The following is a 23654-nucleotide window of genomic DNA, read 5'->3' on the forward strand; positions in this document are numbered from 1 at the left end:
CAAGAACTGTGTGCCCAATTGGAGCCAGACCTGATTTCAGCTATCCGCCTCACCACAGGTATCCCCCCTCTAGTGCAGGTCCTGTCAGTGCTCCATTTCCTAGCAAGTATTTCCTTCCAAGCAACAGTGGCCATGGCATCAGGGATGTCTCAGCCAATGTTCTCCAACGTGCTGACTAGAGTGTTGTCTGTCCTGCTGAAACTCATGCACAGCAACATCGTATTCCCCCAGATGGAAGATTTGGGCACAGTGAAAGCTGACTTTCATGCCCTGGGACATATCCCCAACATCATTGGTGCTATTGATGGTACACATATTGCATTTGTCCCCTCTCCAGGGAAATAAACAAGTGTTCAGGAGTAGAAAAAGCTTTCACTCTCTGAATGTGCAGAAGGTGTGTTTGGCAGACCAGTACATCTCCCATGTCAGTGCCAAGTATCCTGGCTCTGTGCATGATGCCTTTATCTTGAGGAATAGCAGCATTCCGTGTGTGATGTCCCAACTCCAGAGGCACCGGGTGTGGCTAATAGATGAGCCCATGGTCCCCACCCAGTTGATTTTGGTATATGGGTGTGGGTTTGGCCCTAAGGGCGAGTGTGTGGCTAACAGGTATCCCTCAATATTTACTGGTGACTCTGGTTACCCCAACCTCTAATGGCAACTGTCCCAATGAGGAATGCCAGGACAAGGGCAGAGGAACGTTGCAATGGAGAGATCCTTTGGCCTTCTGAAGGCCAGATTCCGGTGCCTCCATCTGACATGTGGATCCCTGTTCTACTCACCCAAGAAGGTGTGTCAGATCATCGTTGCATGTTGCATGTTGCACAACCTGGCCTTTAGACGCCAGGTCCCTTTTCTGCAGGAGGATGAGCCTGGAGATGGTCGTGTGGCAGTGGTGGAGCCTGTGGACAGTTACGTAGAGGAGGCAGAGGAAGAAGATGTGGACAACAGAAGTACACTCATTCAATAGTATTTCCAGTGACACACAGGTAAGACACTGTAACTTCATCTTCCATTGCAGTATTGTGTTTGACATTGAACATGGCAGCCTGATTTCCCTATTTCTATGGCCACTTACTGTACCCTTTGGCATCTCTATTTTCAGATCTCTGTGCCCCACTCTGACTCCTGGTGTGTTTACTGCTGCCCACTACAGATCATACCTATGTTAATGTTATAGTAGATTAGAATTGCAATGTTTACAGTTTGTGAACATAATACATTTGTCATATAATCCCCAGACTCCATACTTGAATTTGTTCAAAGGGTGTTTATTTAGGTACTAATAAGTGGAGGGTCTATTGCAATGGGCTGTGTTGCTGATGGAGGAAAGTCCAGGGTAGAGTCCGGTCTATTTGTATCACAGGTGCATTGTCCAAGGGAACATAGGAAGGGGAGCAATGGCAGTTCAAGGTGGACAGGGTGATAGAGTGGGACACAAGGGTGACAATCAGGAGATTGTTATTTCCAGGTGGGGGTCTTGGCAATGTTCTCTGGCTTCTGCCTGGGTCGCAGGGACCATTTCTGGGGTGGTTCTCCTTCTTCAGGGGATGGGGTGCTGGTGGCCTGTTGGTCCTGTGGCGGGGCCTCCTGTCACTAGCGCCGGCGGAGGTGGAGGGCTGTGTCAGGGGTCCGTTAGTGTGCCACTGCCTCCTTCGTGGTGTTGGCCATGTCTGCCAGCACCCCTGCAATGGTGACCAGGGTGGTGTGGATGTGTTTCAGGTCCTCCCTGATCCCCAGATTACAGTCTCTCAAGTGGATGCCTTCTTCCAGTGGTTCTGGAGGGGGCTTTGTGCCTAGTGTCCTTCATCCTGCCAAGGAGGGTCTGAGTGGATGCCTTCTTCCAGTGGTTCTGGAGGGGGCTTTGTGCCCAGTGTGCTTCATCCTGGATGGGGCAAGGTCACAGTCTCTCACCTGGGTGTCACACCGACAGGTTTTGCAAGGGCCAGGACGCACTGCAGCCCATGTAGTCACCACTACACACTGCTCTCTGGGGGTGACGGCTGCTTAGTGTATGCCAGTTGTGCTGTAGGTGGCGGTGCAGGCCACCAGGCATTCACCTGCAGCCTCGGATGGCTGCCCATTGGGGCTGCTGCTGCTGGTAGTGGTGCTGCTGGCAGCGGGGCAGGTGGCGGTGCTGGCCGCGGTGCAGGTGGTGGTGCAGGCAGTGGTGGTGGTAGCCTCCAGGCCTTCACCTGCAGCCTTGGAAGGCTTCCCACTGGGGCTGCTGCTGCTGGCAGTGGTGCTGCTGGTGGCGGTGCAGGTGGCGGTGCTAGCCACGGTGCAGGTGGCGGTGATGGGTGCGGTGCAGGTGGCAGTGCTGGCAGTGGTAGTGGTAGCCTCCAGGCCTTCACCTGCAGCCTCGGACGGCTGAAGTGCCATGGCTGGTGTTCTGTGCCCCTTTCTGCCCTTGGCAGATGGTGGTGCTTCCCTGCTCTGCCAGCTGAAGTCTTTGACTTGCCCTTGCTGGCTGGTTCTGCCTCCTTCCCCTTCCTGGCTGCTGTTCCCTTCTTGACATTGCCAGGTGACTGACCCTTCTTGGCCTTGGCAGGTGTTGCTGGCACACTGGCTGGGCTGACAGGTGCCTTCTTGGAGCCTCTCACAGCTGCAGAAACTACAGTGGCCGTGGACATGGTGGCTGAGGTGCTGGGTTGGGTTCTGGGCACCCTGGCCCGAGGTGAAGGACGGGGAGGGAGGGATAGGGAATATGTCAGTGTTGGCGAGGAAAAGCTTCTTAGGGACCCTGAGGCGGGAAGAGGGTGAAGGTTTGGGAGTGGAGGAAGAGGGAGTGGTTGTAGGAGGTGTCAGTCTGCTGTGTTTGGGTGCAGGCGTATGGGCTGGATGCTGTTGTGAGGTGGACGGCTGTTGCGTGTGTGTGTGCTTGCGTTTGTGTACTTTGGGAGGAGTGGTAACAGATACAGTGGGAGAGGACACAGGGGACGTGCGCATGCATGTGGGGGTGGTGACTGCCAGTGAGGGGCATGTACTGATAGGCGTGATGGAGGTAGTAGATGAGGATGTAGTGCATGCAGGTGTGAGTGGAGACGCTACTGGGAGGGAGGTGGTTGATGAGAGGAGGGGGACACAGTGGAGGCAGTGGATGTTGGTGTGTCTGCATGGGATGGTGCTTGTGGGAGTGTCTGTGAGATGAAGTGTGGTGCTTGTGTTTTCCTGAACCACTTCTGTGTGTTGATTTGGGTGAATGCTTTTCTGAAGGTGTCCTTGTTATAGGGTGGTGTTGAGGGGATTGGGACTGGGTAGAGGAAGTTGGAGGGGGAAGGCTGGAGACAGGGACCATGGCTGCCATCAGCGCGGAGGCTAGAGCCTGGAATGCTCTCTGTTGGGCCGCCATGCCAGAGTGAATGCCCTCCAGGTATGCATTTGTTTGTTGCAAATGCCCTGCTACACCCTGGATGGCATTCAGTTAGGTTGACTGCCCCACAGTGGGGGATCTCAGGAGGTCAATAGCCTCCTCACTGAGGGCAGCAGGGCTGACTGGGGCATAGCCTGAGATGCCTGGGGCGAAGGAGATGCCCACCCTCCTGGGTGAGTGGGCAAGGGAAACACGCTGAGGGGCTGCTGGGAGGGCGGTGCTGGTACTGGGTGGCGGTTGTACCTGTTGTTGGGGTGGGTACAGAGGTGTCCGCCACCGACGGGGAGCTTCCATCGGAGGAGGAGTTGCTGTTGGTTGTGTCCCCTCCTGTCTCTGTCCTGGTGCTCCCCTCACCCTCCATCACACTGGTGCCCTCACCGTTGGTGCATTCGGCCTCCAGGCCCATGTGGGATGCAGCTCCCTCCATCGCCAGTGCCTCTGCTCCTCCGCCAGATGATGCTAATGCAAACAAGGACAGAGTGACAAAGCAAAAAGGGGGGGAAGAGACAGAGGATACACTTGGTCAATGCCAGCAACAAAACTACCGTTGGCATACACAACACACGGGAAACAGCCCTATGCACTAGGCCATGCGCTACCAGTTACAATGCTAGTCACCAGCCCAAGGGGGTACAATGCCTAACACCATTAGCTGCACACCTGAAACCCACAGGACCCTGCCCAGTAGTAGATGCCCACTAACACTATTGGGGTTGGAGTGCTGCAGAGCCTGCCCAACATGGGACCTACCCTGCCATGTTTGCCCTGGCCTAGGGGCACCCACAGCCCACAGCCCACATCCCCCACCCAGGTAAAAACTTTAGGCACGCAAAGTCATGATTCTGAATCTGTACTCACCCCCTTGTGGCTGCTGTAATGCCTTCAAGCGCCCATCCAACTCCGGATGGGCCACTGTCAGGATGCGGAACATCAGGGGGGTCAGGGTAAGACGGGCAGCCCTTCCTCGTTGGGAGGCCAGCCCCAGCTGGGCCTCCACTGTCTTCCTTGCCCAGCTGTCACAGGTCCTCCCACCATTTGCGACAGTAGGTGCTCTGCCTGTCAAAGACCCCCAGGTTCCGCACCTCCTTGGCGATGGCACTCCAAATACCCTTTTTCTGATGGGCGCTGACCTGCAGAAAAAGATGCATAGAAAAAGGCATAAGTCATACCGTCCGGCCTGTTACACTCATGGCCCACCATATACCTCCCATCCCCTTATGCATAGACATTGACCACCAGACATGCAGCACTCTGCCCAGGACCCCTCAGAATCCCCCTCTACATGAGGCTTACACACACAGCAATCCATACATTCATGGCCTACAAATCATGCTCAGAGTGTACTGACCTGTTTGTCTGGAGGACCATGGAGTAAAGCATACTGGGATAGGACCCCATCCACCAGTCTCTCCAACTCCTCCAAAGAGAAGGCGGGGGCCCTTTCCCCAGACAATTGAGCCATTGTCGCTTCGACACACAGGTCACAGCAGCACTTGCAGTGTAGGTCCTCTGCTGTTGAAGGTCAGGTAGCAAGTGAGTGCACAGATAGAAAATGGCGGTCATGTCCACGGTGGTGCGTACCGTCACCACCGGCGTACATCGCCATTGGCTCATGGAACCCAAAGGGCCCAATGATAACCAAGGTGAAGTTGCGCAGCGGTCATCGACCGCCGACTGGAACGGCACACAACGCTAGCAGAATTACCTCATTTCCACTTGTCTCTCCTCACAGGTCAGGCAGCTGCCATTTCAAGGGGGCACAGGCCATGGCACCTAACTGCATCACAGCAGACATTGGCACATCAACTGACTCTCGAGTTCACATACTGTTTCTGTAAAGGAAGAAATGCATAATTATTTTAACATATGTGCGAAAATGACCCTCTGCTCGCCGTTTTTCACCCTAGCGTTCAACCGCTGAGGATGAATATGAGATGGAGACATTTCCCCATGTATAGACCCCTGGTGGACCTGGCGACAATGGAGGACAGGCACATTATCTTGAACTACAGACTTGATAGGGCCACAATGCAAGAACTGTGTGCCCAATTGGAGCCAGACCTGATTTCAGCTATCCGCCTCACCACAGGTATCCCCCCTCTAGTGCAGGTCCTGTCAGTGCTCCATTTCCTAGCAAGTATTTCCTTCCAAGCAACAGTGGCCATGGCATCAGGGATGTCTCAGCCAATGTTCTCCAACGTGCTGACTAGAGTGTTGTCTGTCCTGCTGAAACTCATGCACAGCAACATCGTATTCCCCCAGATGGAAGATTTGGGCACAGTGAAAGCTGACTTTCATGCCCTGGGACATATCCCCAACATCATTGGTGCTATTGATGGTACACATATTGCATTTGTCCCCTCTCCAGGGAAATAAACAAGTGTTCAGGAGTAGAAAAAGCTTTCACTCTCTGAATGTGCAGAAGGTGTGTTTGGCAGACCAGTACATCTCCCATGTCAGTGCCAAGTATCCTGGCTCTGTGCATGATGCCTTTATCTTGAGGAATAGCAGCATTCCGTGTGTGATGTCCCAACTCCAGAGGCACCGGGTGTGGCTAATAGATGAGCCCATGGTCCCCACCCAGTTGATTTTGGTATATGGGTGTGGGTTTGGCCCTAAGGGCGAGTGTGTGGCTAACAGGTATCCCTCAATATTTACTGGTGACTCTGGTTACCCCAACCTCTAATGGCAACTGTCCCAATGAGGAATGCCAGGACAAGGGCAGAGGAACGTTGCAATGGAGAGATCCTTTGGCCTTCTGAAGGCCAGATTCCGGTGCCTCCATCTGACATGTGGATCCCTGTTCTACTCACCCAAGAAGGTGTGTCAGATCATCGTTGCATGTTGCATGTTGCACAACCTGGCCTTTAGACGCCAGGTCCCTTTTCTGCAGGAGGATGAGCCTGGAGATGGTCGTGTGGCAGTGGTGGAGCCTGTGGACAGTTACGTAGAGGAGGCAGAGGAAGAAGATGTGGACAACAGAAGTACACTCATTCAATAGTATTTCCAGTGACACACAGGTAAGACACTGTAACTTCATCTTCCATTGCAGTATTGTGTTTGACATTGAACATGGCAGCCTGATTTCCCTATTTCTATGGCCACTTACTGTACCCTTTGGCATCTCTATTTTCAGATCTCTGTGCCCCACTCTGACTCCTTGTGTGTTTACTGCTGCCCACTACAGATCATACCTATGTTAATGTTATAGTAGATTAGAATTGCAATGTTTACAGTTTGTGAACATAATACATTTGTCATATAATCCCCAGACTCCATACTTGAATTTGTTCAAAGGGTGTTTATTTAGGTACTAATAAGTGGAGGGTCTATTGCAATGGGCTGTGTTGCTGATGTAGGAAAGTCCAGGGTAGAGTCCGGTCTATTTGTATCACAGGTGCATTGTCCAAGGGAACATAGGAAGGGGAGCAATGGCAGTTCAAGGTGGACAGGGTGATAGAGTGGGACACAAGGGTGACAATCAGGAGATTGTTATTTCCAGGTGGGGGTCTTGGCAATGTTCTCTGGCTTCTGCCTGGGTCGCAGGGACCATTTCTGGGGTGGTTCTCCTTCTTCAGGGGATGGGGTGCTGGTGGCCTGTTGGTCCTGTGGCGGGGCCTCCTGTCACTAGCGCCGGCGGAGGTGGAGGGCTGTGTCAGGGGTCCGTTAGTGTGCCACTGCCTCCTTCGTGGTGTTGGCCATGTCTGCCAGCACCCCTGCAATGGTGACCAGGGTGGTGTGGATGTGTTTCAGGTCCTCCCTGATCCCCAGGATCCCTGCAAGAGCCTTGTGGAGAGTTGGTTCCCTGGGCCTGTCCTCCCCCTGTCGCACAGCAGTCCTCCCAGCTTCCCTGTTTTCCTGTGCCTTTGTCCCCTGAACCGTGTGCCCTCTACCATTGACCCCAGGTCCCTGATTGTCCTGTGTTTGTGGGGTTGCCTGGGGTCCCTGTAGTGGGGGACACACTGATGGTTGACGTGTCCTGGAGACAGAGGGACGGGCCCGCTGGGTGGGTTCTGTGGTAGTGTTTCCTGAGGGGGGTGCTCTGTGGTGGTTTGGGACTGTGGCTGGGTCACCGACTGCCCAGAAGTCCCTGATGGGCCAGGTTGGTCATCGTGATCCAGGCATGCAGAGCTGCTGTCATCACTGTGAGCCTCTTCTGTGGGTGGAATGGATGTGACTGGCACCTCCTCTCCGGTGACGTTGAGTGGGGGTCCTGTGGGGATGTAAATGCAGTGTTATTGTATTTGCGTGTGCAATCTTGTGCATGGATAGGTTTCCCTGTATGGCTGTTATTAGCAAAGCAGCTTTGGCTCGTGTGAGGTGTACTTGGTTTGGGTATTTTATTGTCACTAGTGTGCATGCTGTGGTAATAGGTGTCCATGCAGGTCTGTGATGGGGGTCCATGCATTGGTGGTGCATGCAGGGCTTGGTATTTGGATAGGTGGGTTGTGATGGTGGGGTATATGTGAGGTGGTGGAGTGATGGGGTGAGGGTAGGGGTAGGAGTTTGTGATGGCATGCAGGTGTGGGGGGGAGTAGTAAAGATTTGACTTACCAGAGTCCAGTCATCCTGCTACTCCTGTAAGGCCCTCGGGATGCATGATCGCCAAGACTTGCTTCTCCCATGTTGTTAGTTGTGGGGGAGGAGGTGGGGGTCCACCGCCAGTCTGCTGTGCAGTTACCTTGTGCCTTGCAACCACAGAACGGATCTTCCCCCGTAGGTTGTTGCACCTCTTCCTGATGTCATCCCTTGTTCTTTGGAGCCGTCCCACGGCATTGACCCTGTCCACGACTGTCAGCCATAGCTCCATCTTCTTAGCAATGGACGTCTGCTGCACCTGTGATCCGAATAGCTGTGGCTCTACCCGGATGATTTCCTCCACCATGACCCTTAGCTCCTCCTCTGAGAACCTGGGGTGTCTTTGTGGTGCCATGGGTGTAGTGTGAGTGGTATGTGTGAGGGTGTGTGGGGTGATGTGTTGGGGTGTGTGCTGTGAGGTGTGTGGATGGTGTATGGGTGATGGTGTTATGTGGTTCGGCTTCAGTGGGTGCTCCTGGCTTGTCTCTCTCTCAGTTGACAATATTTTTTTTCATTGTAAGGAGTTGTGGATATTGTGAGTGTGTGTTTTATATTGGATTGGGTGTGTGGGTGTGGTGTGTATATGTGTGTGTCAGGTGTGAGTATTTTGAAATGTCCAATGTGGTGTAGTTTTGTTAATGTGTGTGTATTTTGAGCACGGCAGTGTGTACCGCCAATGGTTTACCACGGTTGAATGTCCGCTGCGGTGATTCATGGGTCATGATGCTGTGGGCATATTTCTGTTGGCATAACGGTGTGGGTTTTGATACCACCATTTTATCACTGACCTTTGGTCTGGCGGGCTTGTGTGGGTGTCTGTATAGTGGTGGATTTCTCTGTGTGGGTCATAATACCTGTAGCGGTATACCGCCGCGGTCACGGTATGTTGGCATCAATCAGCACGGCGGTAAGCGGCATTTACCACCAATGTTGTAATGAGGGCCTTAGTGTGCCACCCACTGAATTGGCCCTTTAAAACATGTTTCAAGCTGCCATTGCAGCTTGTGTGCAATTTTAAACTGTCAATTAGACCTGGCAAAAAACCCTTCTCATATCTAAAACTCTCTTTTAATGAGATAAAAGTCACACCAAGCTAGGCCCTAAACGGCCCATAGGGCAGGGTGCACTGTATTTAAAAAGTGTGAAAAAGTAAAAAATTAATGATTCAGTACTGCAAGGCCTGTCTCCCCCCTAGTAAAACACTGGGTATTACATTCAATAAGGGCTAACCTTTATTTGGGTGCAGGTAGAAATCTCATGTCTGGTGTCCAAGGAATTGCAATTTAGAATCCTCTTTAATGGTAAATGCGGATTTAAGCCACAACTCTGGAAATGCCACTTTTAGAAAGTAGACATTTTATTGTCCTAATCATTTGGCACCTTCAGCCAGTCCTGGGTAAAATGAAGAGGTGCATTTAGTTGTTGGGCTTTTTGTATTCCTCCCAGACAGCCAAAGAATCGGGTGACTGGGTGTTGGTAGGATTGACCATCCAAGTAGGATGGGGAGGCAGAGCTCTGCACAATGCCACTTGCCCTTCACAGCAGGTGCCTAAACTGATGCACAAAGTATTTGACACAAACCTTTTGTAACTCCAGACATCCTGGGACCAGGGTAGGGAGGCAGGAAATTCCAGACACTTCTGTATGGTGAAAACCTAAGAAGGTTCTTCCACTTCAAAGCTGGCACCCTCAGACCCAATCTTCAGTTCACTTCTAGAACTGTGACGAACCTCAGAGGAATGCCCTGCTGCCTGTGGCCTGCTGTGGACTACAGGGGCTGCCTGCACCAAAAAGACTGCCTCCTACCTGTAGTGTGCTGTGTGCCCTCCGAGGACTGCCCTGCTCCTTGAGATCTTCTTTTCTGCTTGATCCCAAGACTTTTAGGGTGAGTCCTAGGGCTACTTGGCTGGCCACCTGATTAGAGACTCATGCACAGAAAAGGCTTCAATCATCTCGAACCCGCACCTGAATCCAGCCTGAGTAAGTCCTCACCCTCCATATGGTGCCCATGTAGTTCTGGACTCTTAGAAGTGGTACTAAAGGTGCCCACATAGACCAAATCTAAAACTGTTTGAAATTTTCATCCAAAAGGTCCCCTGAGAACTGAAAGGAGACCAGCACCTACCTGGCAACCAATCTGCCCAAAATACATCACCAGGTGGCCTTACTTCAGTACGTTCTCTGGTGATGCAAATCCTCTTAAGCTGCTCCTGTTCAGAAGAGTATCTGGCCTCATAGACCCTTTGTCTGTTTCAACCTGCAGGTTTGTCACACTGGGTCTCCTCCTCGGTACTACTGACTGCCTTACCCAACTGAACATTACCTTGTCAGACATTGTTTTCATGAAATTTCTTCTAAGTCTGAAGGTAAGTGGAGACTGGGCTTAATCCACTTTGTGTATCTGAACTGCACTCCATTACAGTGGCCAAAACTTTTGACTTGCCCCGGTCTTATGTGAATAGGTGTCTGTAGTTGGCACTTTGATCTTTTAGGCACTATTTTTCAATTTAAACTTTAAAAGTTTGTAACTCGGGTTCTACTGGTTGAATTTTTGTCATATTAGTGTCAGATGTTTTATTAAAATATACTCTTCAATATAATATAAAAATATAAATATATAATATAAATATATATTAATATAATATATAATATAAATATATAAAAATATATAATATAAAAATATATTTTTCTAAATTGGTACAGGAGTTTTCTTGTGTTTTCACGTTATTACTGTTTAAGTGTTGCAAAAATACTTTAGACATTGCCTGACTGCTTTTGTGCCAAGCTTCCAGAGGGTTAAGCACAGGCAAATGTAGAGTCAGTCACAATCCTGACAAGGAGTGTGGCTATTGCTTGAGAAGGGATCACAGCCTCCTTAATCAACAACCCATATGCTCACTATAATATTGACCCAGAGATGTTCTCCAGTCCTGGAAATTTCTCTCCAGCAATTATCTCTAGCATCAGACAGAACAAGATGGACACAATATGCCAGAACAGGGTGGACACAATATGCAGCAGAATGAGCTAAAGGTTGTGGCAATATTGACATCACACTGTGATATGGTCCCCACAATATAACATAATAATAAAGGAGAGCCTGAAATGTCCTTATAAACAGCTGTCTCTAATTTCTTTATTATATTTGAGTTGTGACGTATCTAGTAATCTGGAAAAAGAAGTTTGGCAGGTGCAATACTCTGTCACAAACGAGAGGGATATCCCATCCACCATTTTAAAATGTTCATTAGGATGTAATGGAATCATAACACAGTGGATGAGATATCCGTCATGTTTGTGACAAAGTAATCCCATCCGCCAAACTCTAAATCAGGCCCTTAGTTACAGCGCAGGTTAAAATAATAACCAGTACTAGTTTTTTGTTTTAAGAATGAACATTGATCAGCAGAAAAGTGAAATTTATTGCAATATACATTTGTATACTTGTTGCTCCAATGTGGATTTACCTTAAAGAAATGAAAGGCAAGAGGTGTTTGGTTAAACAGTTGGTTTAATTAAATGCAGCAGCAAGGAGAGCACAGTATAGTGTTGAGGTCTGATGACTGTCCCTCAAAGTTACAGAGTTCTGAGCGCCCTTATATACAATTCTTGAAGGGTTATAAAACAATTCTATACATTCTTTGCAGAAAGGAATATGGGCCTAGTCAAGGAGTCGTAAATCTGACAATCTGATAAACTGCTCAAGTGGGTCTTGAACCTGCATGGATAAAATGTGGGCCAGTAGGTAACATGTCCAGATGTCTGGCATGAGGAGCACGTGATCACTGTCTGTTGTGTGTGTGTACAGTATGTTGATTGGCTGAGTGTTCCTAACTTCATGTGGCATCTAACTTTTATGGTGTTTTGGAAAAAGGCGTCCCTCTGGCAAAATGTGTTTTATTGGGGGCCAATCTCCCACAACTATTGTGGTGTTGCCGCCTATGTGAGGGATCGATCTGGGTTTTTTGTGTTTGAGTGTTTGTCTATTGGCTCTGTATCAGCCCACCCCTGATCTGTCAATCAGCAGATTCAGGCCTAGGTTGCAGGGTTTGCCTGACCACCTATTTCTGACTCGGGTTGATAAGGATGTCACATCTGGTGGAATCGTTAATAGTAATGCAAGCTCGTTGTTATGCGCACATATATCATGGTGCACCTTGACATTGTTTTTATCTCTATCAACATACTATAGGTCATTAAAGCAAAGATAGCATCTCACTGTATGATTTTGCATATTCTGAGCACTAATATTGTTTAAATCTGACTCACATTAAGCATATTCTAAAATAATCTTGCAATTAGATTTGGCCTAAGTTTTGGTGTGCCTAATGTTGCACTACTGATTTAGCTTTTTTCTTACTGTCTGCAACCATGCTATCCCTTTCACATGAAAAAGCAAGACTTCAGGGATTAAAGTGTTTTTTGGAAAGGATGATGGTGTGACCACATGTCAGAAGGAATAAAATATCCTCTTTTGTACATTAATATGTATTACAAGTCAGCATTGGCTTCTGTGACCTTTTAAAGAACTCGTCTTTCAGCCTCATTCCATTATATAGTCACAGAACTCCTTGATTACTTGCAAATATTCTTGTAGTGTGTAACAGAGGGTTCCTTATCCAATATATATTCCTAATAAGGTGGTAGGAACGTTCCGGGTGAGCCTCTAAGAATTATATGCAATGTCTCAAAGCATGCCTTTGAAACTGGCCACAGTACTCCAGATAAAGCCTCACATTTCATACCATGTATAGGTGAAACATAATTTCCTTTTAATGCTGATTTATTATACGCCCCCTCAGCATTCTAAAATTTAATTTCCTCTCCCATTTGCCTTGTAATACATTGTACCTACTCTGAGATCTTTCCAAATGGAATAAAGATGCTCATTGACAATGGTTGGTTAAACTGAGGCTCTCTGTGTTGTTACTGTTATGTATATGTGGGGAAAATGTACATATTCAGGTTGCGAGAAGTGTCGACTACTGCTGACTCTGCCTGTATACTAGCTAGTTTTGTTTATTTTTGCAACATGCATTGCTGCTGGTCAGGCTGTACCTGTTACTTGAGTGTTACGGAAGCTAGGTAAGACATACTGCTGTTAACGTTACAACCTGTAGCCAAGAGGAGCTTTTAGAAACTTAAATTATAATACATGGGATTCTGCAATCCCTGTATAAAAACCTGTCGCTAATTTCTTCACAGGCAGCAACATCTGATCCACGTAGTGACTATAATAAAGAAATTATATCAGAAATCAACTGTAATAACATATTACACTTTTGCTCTGACATCGCAATGCCTACTTCGAGGGGAAGGGCAGGCAGGTTGCAAAGCATAATTAATGCAGCTGTTTAAGGAAGAAAATACAATGTTGCTTTTCTTTCTACTCTCCATGTCTAGCTGTATAGTGACAAGCATGTAACATTTCTTTTTGCACACTTTATGTAATTATGGAAAAGTTTGAATATTTCTGCATGTTTCTACATATTTCATGTTCTTCTGTCTTAAATAAAATCATTGTAATAAATCTGATACCTTTCTGCAACAAACAGCTCATTAATGTGCTTACTTTTGCACTAGAGATTCTTATTTTATTTACATGTTTGCCAACATGCTCTCTCTTTCAAATGAAAGAGATACACACCAAATATTTAAGTGGTTTGTGGGAAAAGTGATAGTGTGACTGTTAGATCTGCCATCCTTGGTGTAGACTCCTCTGTCTTTTTTGCCTCTGCTTTCTATGTTTTGACTGTGTGCTGGACTTTGTTTTTGCTGGTTTTGGTACTCTGGGTACTTTACCACTGCTGACCAGTGCTAAAGTGCAAGTGCTCTCTTGGCTTTTCTCTGATTGGCATATTTGATTTAGTAGTAAGTCCCTAGTAAAATACACTAGAGGTGCCCAGGGCATGTAAATTAAATGCTACTAGTGGGCCTGCAGCACTGATTGTGCCACCCACATGAGTAGCCACAAAACCATTTCTAAGACCTGCCACTGTAGTGTCTGTGTGTGCAGCTTCTAATCAGCAAATTTGATTTGGCAATTGTACTCACTTGCTAGGCTCCAACCTTCCCTTTTTATACATGTAAGGCATGCCTAAGGTAGGCCCTGGGTAGCCCCATGGGCGGGGTGCAGTGTATGTTAAAGGTAGGATATGAAGCGATGTCGTTTTCATGTCCTAAAAGAGAAATACGGCAAAAAAAAATGTTCACTGTTACAAGGCCTATCTCTCATAGGTTAACATGGGGGGGTGCTTTAAATATATTTTAAGTGCAGTTTCCTTTTGGGAACAGATCGAGCTCTGGAGTTTGGCGTCTCTGAATTCACAATTTAAAAATACAACTTTTGGTAAAGTTGGCTTTTATATTGTCGGTTTGAAAATGCCACTTTTCAAAAGTGAACAAGCACAAATGATGGATGGAATGCGGAACCCTTCAAATATTCACCCCCAGTCATATATCTGGGTTTAATCCATCAATTCTTTTGCTCACTATGCTACTCCAGTTTGAACCCAGTCATATGCAAATCAGTCTTGACCCTGTTCCCCATGGGAACAGTCCAGCCTGAACTGCCAGGCCAGGTCCTCCCTGGACCAGAAACAAGCACCCTGAGACCAGTTTCAGGGTATCACCCTTCATCAGCCAGGCTAGCTTGAATACAGTGGCATAGTGAGCCCTGGACCCACGTCTGGGCACACCTGGCGCACTTATGTGACAAAAGCCAAAAAACACAAATGATGGACGTATTGCGGAACCAATCAAACATTCACCCCCAGTCACAGATCTGGGTTTAATCCATCAGTTCTTTTGCTCACTTTGCCACCTCAGTTTGGACCCAGCCATATGCAAATCAGTCTTGACCCTGTTGCCCATGGGAACAGTCCAGACCGAACTGCCAGGCCAGATCCTCCCTGGACAGGATAGAAGCATTCTAGGACCAGTTTAAGGGTATCACCATTCATCAGCCAGCCTACTCTGAATCCAGTGGCATAGTGAGCTCGGGACCCACGTCTGGGCATACCTGGCACACTTATGGTGACAAAAGCAAAAAAACACAAATGATGGACAGAATACGGAACCAATCAAACATTCACCCCCAGTCACAGATCTGGGTTTAATCCATCAATTCTTTTGCTCACTATGACACCCCAGTTTGGACCCAGCCATAAGCAAATCAATCTTGACCCTGTTCCCCATGGGAACAGTCCAGTCTGAACTGCCAGGCCAGGTCCTCCCTGGACCGGAAACAAGCATCCTGGCACCGGTTTCAGGGTATCACCCTTCATCAGCCAGGCTAGCTTGAATCCAGTGGCTTTTAGAACGTGGGCATTTTCTTGCATAAACCATTCTGTGACTCTGCCTGCTTGTGCATTCCCTATCTGGGCCAGAGCGACAGTTGGGCTGTTTGTGAAACTCCACTAGACAGTGACACAAAGGGAGCTGGGGTGTAGCCTGCAGATCCGGATGGGCCATCTGGGCTAGAGTGGAGGGAGGAGTGGTCACTTACACCTGAATGGGCTGTGGTTGCCCTCAGACAATACAGTTTCCAACCCCGTGGTGTGAATCTGGAGCCAGGCCTGGACAAGGCAGGATCCTGTGAACAACAGAGACTTTCCTTTGAAATTTGTTTACTTCAGAAGCAGAAAGGAGTATAAGTAGTAGACCCCAACCCACAGATTTTCAGATTACTTCTGGATTCAAGAGGAACCTCTGCCAAGGAGAAGAGCTGTAGATCTGGAGAAGGAGTACTGCCCCATTGCCCGTCACTGTGCTTTACTGGGTTGGCCTGAAGTTGCTACTTCTGCGTGAAAGAGGACAATGACTGGACTTTGTGGTGTATTCCTGCTTGGGAAGTGTCTCCAAGGACTTAGACTGAGCTTGCCTCCCTTTTTTAAGTCTCAGAACCATCAAAGACTTTCTCTGCCAGCACTTAGACTCTCTTCTGACGCTCCTGCCCTGCCAAGTGGTACCCTATCCAGTGCCTGGGCCCTTGAAAGGTGAAGCTGGTAGAACAAGGACAGAAATCCAATCACAGAAAGCCGGGCAGAGAAAATGTTTAAACACAGCCTGTAATGTGGTTGTAAAAACAACACGCTACCCACCTTGTGGCTGAAATCGAAGTGCCCCCTGCATCACGGCTGGGAAATCGATACATCACCTGCATCATGGCTGGAGAAACAACGCAAGACCGGCTTGCGGCTGCTGAAAACAACTCAAACCCCATGCAGTGTGGTTTTTCCATCACCATGCAACTGTATTTTGCATGCATCATCTCTGGGCGTCCAAAACAGCATGAATCTGCGTGGGTCAAAGGTACCTGTCTGGAAATTGACGCATCCCTCTCTTGTGGGAGAGAAAAATTACACATCACCTACCTGAACGGAGAAGAAACGAAGCACGGCCTCACTTGTGAATAAGGAATAGACACATCATTGACTTTGCCGACACACTCTCACCCATGCGACTTTATTTTTGACATATACTAGGTACTTTGTGTAACAACAACATTTCCATTGTTTTCTACAGAGTAAGATTCTATTATTTTGTACATTCATATCTTGACTTCTGTATGTTGGAGTTTTGTCATTTGGTCTTGTTTGATTTAGAGAAATATTGCCTATTTTTATAAAATGGTGTGGTGTCCATTTGTTTGTGTTTTCTCTGTATTACTTTGTGTGTTTGTACAAATACTTTACACATTGCCTTTGAGATAAGCCTGACTGCTTGTGCCAAGCTACCAAGGGGGTGAGCCGGGGTTACCCTACGTGTGTATCCATTGCCCTGACTAGAGTTAGGGTCCCTTCTTGGACAGAGTGCAAACTGACTGCCAACCAGAGACCCCATTTCTAAAAGTGACCATGCTTTATGAGGAATAAAGTACGCCATGCAGTACATGACAAGGATATTGTAAGTCAATTTAGAGTTCCATAGCCTTTTAAATAAACTCCTTAGGAACTTGCAATATTCTTATAATGCATGGCAGTGGGTACTTTAACCCATATACCTTTATATTGAAGTATCCACCTGACATTGTAAACAATGCCGACCAGTTTTCTGCTGTATCTCAATGCTTAAACTCAATGTTGATATTTGGAGCTCCCAATTAGTTCACTGAGGGGCATATTTATCATGGTTTGTGTCACCCTGGTGCCTCTCAAGGGGATGCATTACTTTGCCCCAGGTAGGAGCTCCAAGGGTGGAACATGGTTGTTCCGACTATCAACCCTCAGATTTTGGTGCATTCCCAGATTTACCAACACTGATAAACCTGGCAACTCGTTATAATGCTGTCTTCCAAGGGGAGCCGCAGCACAAAGAAATATCTTTATTTCTCCCTGTTGTTTCCTCATTCTAAGTGTGCTGCATACTCTGCAGCACACTGAGATAGAGGTAAATGCCTCTGAGGATTGTTTTTGTGCAGGAAGATGCTTCTTCCTGCACAAAAACAATCCTGCCTGTAACAGGTTATGTCAAATAGCAGAAGCTGATGGCTTCTCAGTTATGTGTAAATTAAGTTTATTGAAGTCTTGGAGGTCAAGCTCCATACAGGTTGTGTGTCTAGTTTCCTCTGCAGCCTCAACTGAATGAATCGTTGTGGGCCAGGTCTAGAATCACGAGGACTTAAACTGAACATAATAATAAAACACAAAGGCCCTCATTATGACATTGGGGGTAAATCCTGCTTACTGCCATGCTGACGGCCGCCAACTTACCACGGCGGCGGCGGATATCCGTTCACCATATTATGACACACACACACCAATCCGACAGAACTCAGCCACAGACACAAATCCGCCAGTCCAAAGGTCAGTGATAAAGTGGTGGTATCAAAACCCACACCGTTACGCCAACAGAACAATGCCCACCACATTATGACCCACGAATCACCACGTCAGACATTCAACAATGGTAAACCATTGGCAGTACATATCGCTGCGCTCACAATGGACACCCACACACAAAACAACTCCACATTGGACAATTCAAACAACAGACATCTGACACCCATACACACACCACACCCACACCACTATAAAACACCCACCCACATTACCTACAACTCTTTACAATTACAAATCATTGCAACCAGAGAGACACCAAGACCACTGAGACATCTAGAGCCACACACTGCTCACACCCATACACCACATACGCATTCCTCATCACAAACCCCAACACATTACCCAACACACCCTCACCAACACACCTCATTTAACACCCATGGCACCACAAAGACACCCATGTTTCACAGAAGAGGAGCTAAGGGTCATTGTGGAGGAAATTGTCAGGGTATAGCCACAGCTCTTTGGAGCACCGGTGCAGCAAATATCCATTGCAAGGAGATGGAGCTATGGCGGAGAATCGTGGACAGGGTCAACACAGTGGGACAACACCCCAGAACAAGGGATGAAGTCAGGAATAGGTGGAACAACCTATGGGGCAAGCTACGTTCCATAGCAGCAAGACACCATCTCGCTATCCAGAGGACTGGCGGTGGACCCGAACCTCCTCCCCCACAACTCACAGCATAGGAGGAGCAAGCCTTGTCAATACTGCATCCTGAGGGCCTGGCTGGAGTCGGAGGAGGACTGGACTCAGGTAAGTCAACTCTCTACTATTATCACTCCCCTACCTGCATGCCATCACATACGCTCACCCTCTCTCCCACCACTCCACTACATCCCACAAACTCCATCATCACATCTCACTCAGCCCAATGCCAAGCCCTGCCAATGCATGGACATCCCTCACAGCCCTGCATGGACACCCATCAGAAAAGCATGCACAGCATAGAGAACTAACAATCCCACCTTACACTAACATACAAAATTGAAAGCTGGCAGGGCAAAAGCAGCCATATGGGAGAAGCCAGTGATGAACAATATGTCATACACATCAACCATAACACATCATTTACATCCCCACAGGTACCCCAGCCATGGCCACCAGAGAGGAGGTGCCAGCACTATCTAGTCCCCCAACAGAAGAGGGCCACAGTGATGACAGTAACTCTGGTCTTCAGGATCTGGACACTCGACGTGGCCCATAAGGGACCACTGGACAGCCAGTTACCCAAGCCCAGTCACAGACCACCACAGAGCCTCCCCATCAGGAAACAACACCACAGCACCCATCCAGCATACCTAAACATCTGACCCCAGGACACATCAATCAGCAGTGTGTCCACCTCTACAGGGACCCCAAGCCACACCTCATACCCAAGACAATCAGGGATCTGGGGTCAGCGGCAGTAGGCACACCATTCAGGGGACAGAGGCACAGGGCAACAGGGAAACTGGGAGGAGTGCTGTGCGCCAGGGGGAGGATAGGCCCAGAGAACCGACTCTCCAGGAGGCACTCTCTGAGATCCTGGGAGCCTATCAACATTTCCAGGACACGATGGGCCAGATCCTGGACAACGTGCAGGAGAAGAGGCGGCTGCAGCAGGGACAATACCAGGGGATCAGGGAGGACTTGCAGGTCATCAACAACACCCTGATCTCCGTAGCAGGGTTGCTGGCAGATATGGCCAACATTTATGAGGGAGGCAGTCTCACACCAGTGGGCCCCTGTCACTAGCCAATCATCTGAACAGACTTCCACTTCTGATGCCGCTAGTGGCCAGGAGGCCCCGCCACAGGACTCACAGGACACCAGCACCCCTCCCCCTGCAGAAAGTGAACCACACCGCAAACGCTCCCTGCAATCCAGAAAGGAGACACATGCCAAGACCCCAGCCAGGAAATTAGACTCTGCTGATTGTCCCCCTTGTGTTCCACACAGTCACCCTGTCCACCTTGAACTGCCATTGCTCCCCTTCCTATGTCCCCTTGGACAATGCACCTGTGCTACAAACAGACTGGAACAATACGCTGGACTTTCCTCCATCATCACCCCATCCCATTGCACTTTCCCCTCTATATTTAGCACTTCAATAAACACCCTTGGAAAAAAATCTATTTCAAGTATGTCATGTATATCAAATATGTATTTTACGAAACAGGTACAACCATTGCAAATGAACTGTACATAGAATGAGCATAGATTAATGACCTGTAGCTGGCTGTAGTGATCACACCAGGATTATTTGTCAAATCACCAACATCTGCAAAATGAATTGCCAGAGGGAGCAGTAAGTAGGCATAGAAGTGAGAGATATCAGCATGCCATTGCCACACAGACGACAACCAAAGTAATTGAAAAATAAAGTTACAGTGTCTTACCTGTATGTCATTGGAAATATTGACGGATCACAGATGTTGTGTTGCCCTCATCCTCATCCTCTGCCTCCTCATCCTCACTGTCCACAGGGTCTACTGCTGCCACAGGGGCATCTCCAGTCTCCTCCTCCTGCAGAAAAGGGACATGGCGTCTGAGGGCTAGGTTGTGCAACATGCAGCATGCCCCCACTCTCTGGCAGACCTTCTTGGGTGAGTAGTGGAGTAGATGGAGGCACCAGAACCTGGACTTCAGGAGGCCAAAGGTTCCATCTATGATCTGTCTGGTTCACCCATGTGCCTCATTATAACGTTCTTCTGCACTTGTCCAGGCATTCCTCACAGGCTTCAGCAGCCATGATAGGTTTGGGTAACCAGAGTCACCTGCAAATATTGAGGGACAACATTTAGCCACACACTATCCAATATGGCAAACACCAAACTGGGTGGGAACCAGGGCTCACCTATTAGCCACACCTTGTGCCTCTGTAGTTGTCTCATCACATTTGGGATGCTGCTTTTCCTTAGGATGAAGGCATCATGCACCGACCCTGGATACTTTGCATTGACATGGGAGATGGACTGGTCCGTCAAGCACACCATCTGCACATTCATTGAGTGGAAACTCTTACTATTCCTGAACACCTGTTCATTCTGGCAGAGGGGGGACAAATGCAATATGTGTACCATCAATCGCCCCAATTATGCAGGGGAAATGTCCCATTGCATAAAACTCGGCCTTCACTGTGGCCAAATCCTCAACCTGGGATTAAGCAATGTAGGTGCACATGTGTTTTATCAGGGCAGACAAAACTCTTGTCAGCACTATTGAGAACTTGGATGTGACATTCCTGCTGCCAAGCCCACTGCCACTTGGAAAGAACCAGTTGCCAGGAAATGGTGAACTGTTAGCACTTGCACAAGAGTGGGATCCCAGTAGGATGACGGATAGCAGATATCAGGTCAGGCTCAAATTGAGCACACAGCTCTGTGATTGTGGCCCTGTTAAGTCTATAGGTGAGGATAATGTGCCTGGCCTCCAGTGTAGCCAAGTACACCAGGGTTCTGTACACAGGGTGATATCTCCATCTCCTATTCATCTGGAGTAGCAGGAATCTATGGGACAAAAGAGTGAGGAACCTGTCACAAACTGAACAATGGAGCCACAACAGTAGCTTTCATTCTGTAAACATGTAATGGGTCATTGTGATTTATCCAGTATGTGCCTATTTCTCCTGTGATGCAGGATGATTCCATAGGGCTGCCCCCTTCCCAAAATGGCATCCGCCTGTCCTGTGTGGAGGGAGAGGTGGAAGTGAGGTAATTCCGCTGACATTGTGCACCGTGGCGGGAGGCGGTCGGGAACTACTGCACAATTCCTCATTGGTTAAAATTGGGCATTATGGGGTACAGTGGCCAATGGTGATCTACGCCGGCAGTGACGGTATGCACCACTGGGAACGTGACCGCCATTTTCAATCATATTCCTCACTTGCTACCTGACCTTCCATAGTAGAGGACCTACACTGCATGTGCTGCTATGACCTGTGTCTGGAACCTAGCTTGGCCCGTGTGACTGGGGAAAGGGCCCCAGCCTTCACTTCAGAGGAGTTGGAGAGACTGGTGGATGGGGTCCTGCTCCAGTACGGACTGCTGTATGGGCCTCCAGACCAACAGGTGAGTACACTGTGGGCACAATACATGTGGCATGCATGTATGGAGGTGTGTGTGATGGCTCCGTGTAAGGGGGGAGGGATGTCCTCCTGGCTGGGTACACCTTGAATGCTGGGCTATGTGTGTTCCAATAGTGCTATCAACAGGAATGGTGGACCATATGTGTAACCGGCTGGACTGTTTGTCTAATGGTGTTTTTCTGAGTGTATTGCCTCTACAGGTCAGCGTCCATCAAAAGAATTGTATATGGCGTGCCATCGCCAAGGAGGTGTGGACCCTGGGTGTCTATGACAGGTGGAGCTCCCACCTTCGCAAACAGTGGGAGGACCTGAGACACTGGGCATGGAAGTCGGCAGAGGCCTAGCTGGGGATGCCCTCCCAATCAGGAAGGGGTGCCCTACAAACCCTGAATCCTCCTGATGGCCTGCATACTGGCCGTGGACTATCCAGAGCTGGATGGGCGCTTGAGGGCATCACAGCAGCCACAAGGGGGTGAGTACAGTGGCCATCATTACAACTTACGCCTGGTGGGGTGGTATCCGGGTGGTGGTTGTGTGTCCTTGTGTGCCCCTAGGCCAGGCCTGACATCGCAGCATAGGTCCTCTGGTGGCTAAGGGTCTGAAGGGATAATCCTGTCTATCTAGCTTGTTAGCATCCACAACTGCTCAGGACTGCGTGGGTCCCAGGTGTGCTGCAGTTGGCCGTTTGTGCCCCTCCCCATGCCTTGGTGGCTAGCAATATCACTGGTAGTGCAATGCATAGTGCATTGGCCTGTTCCCTGTGTGTGAGGGTGCTGTGTACGTCAACAGTTGTGTTGGTACAGCCATTGACCCACTGTATCCTTTGTATCCCTCCCCCTTTCTTGTTTTGTCATCCTGTCCTTATGTGCATTAGCATAATCTGGCAGAGGAGCAGAAGCACCGTCAAAGGAGGGAGCTGCATTCCACAGGACTCAGGAGGCAGAGTCCACCGACGCTGAGGGCACCAGTGAGACGGAGGGCGAGCACCATGGCGGAGACTGGAGGGGACAATCCTGACTCAGATACCTCCTCCGATGGAAGCTCCTTGATGGTGGCGGACACTTCTGTGACCACCCCAGCTACAGGTACCACTGCCACCCCCATACCAGCACTGCCCTTCCAGCAGCCCCTCAGCAAGTTGCCCGAGCCCGCTCACCCAGGAGGGTGGGCATCTCCTTCACCCTAGGCACCTCAGGCCCTGCCCCAGTGAGCCCTGCTGCCCTGAGTGAGGAGGCTATTGACCTATTGATGAGATCCATCTCTGTAGGGCAGTCAACCATTGTGAATGCCATCCAGGGGCTGGCAGCCCAGATGCAACAATCTAAAGCATTCCTGGAGGACATTCACGCAGGATTGGCGGCCCAACAGAGATCGGTCCAGGCTCTGGCCTCCTCTCTGATAGCAGCAATGTCCCTGTTACTACCGCCCCCCCTCCAACTTTCACTTCCCAATCCCATTCACCTCAACCCCAACCCATCCCAAGCAACATCCAGATGAGCATGCACACAGGACAATACCTAAGAGTGTCACAGACAAACACAAGAACCACACTTCATCCTACAGGCACTCACACAAACACCATCCAGTTGCAGACACAACAACATCCACTATTTCCACTGTCTCCCCCTCTTCCTACTCCTCCACCTCCCACCTAGTTATGTCCACACTCCCCCCTGCATGCACTACATCATCATCCACTATCTGAATCATCACCAGGCCAAGCAGAACACACACCTCAATGGCAGACACCTCCACAACATCCATGCACACATCCCTGTGTCCTCTCCCACA

Source organism: Pleurodeles waltl, chromosome 1_2 (genome assembly GCF_031143425.1).
Source record: "Pleurodeles waltl isolate 20211129_DDA chromosome 1_2, aPleWal1.hap1.20221129, whole genome shotgun sequence".
In the NCBI taxonomy this organism is placed as follows: Eukaryota; Metazoa; Chordata; class Amphibia; order Caudata; family Salamandridae; genus Pleurodeles; species Pleurodeles waltl.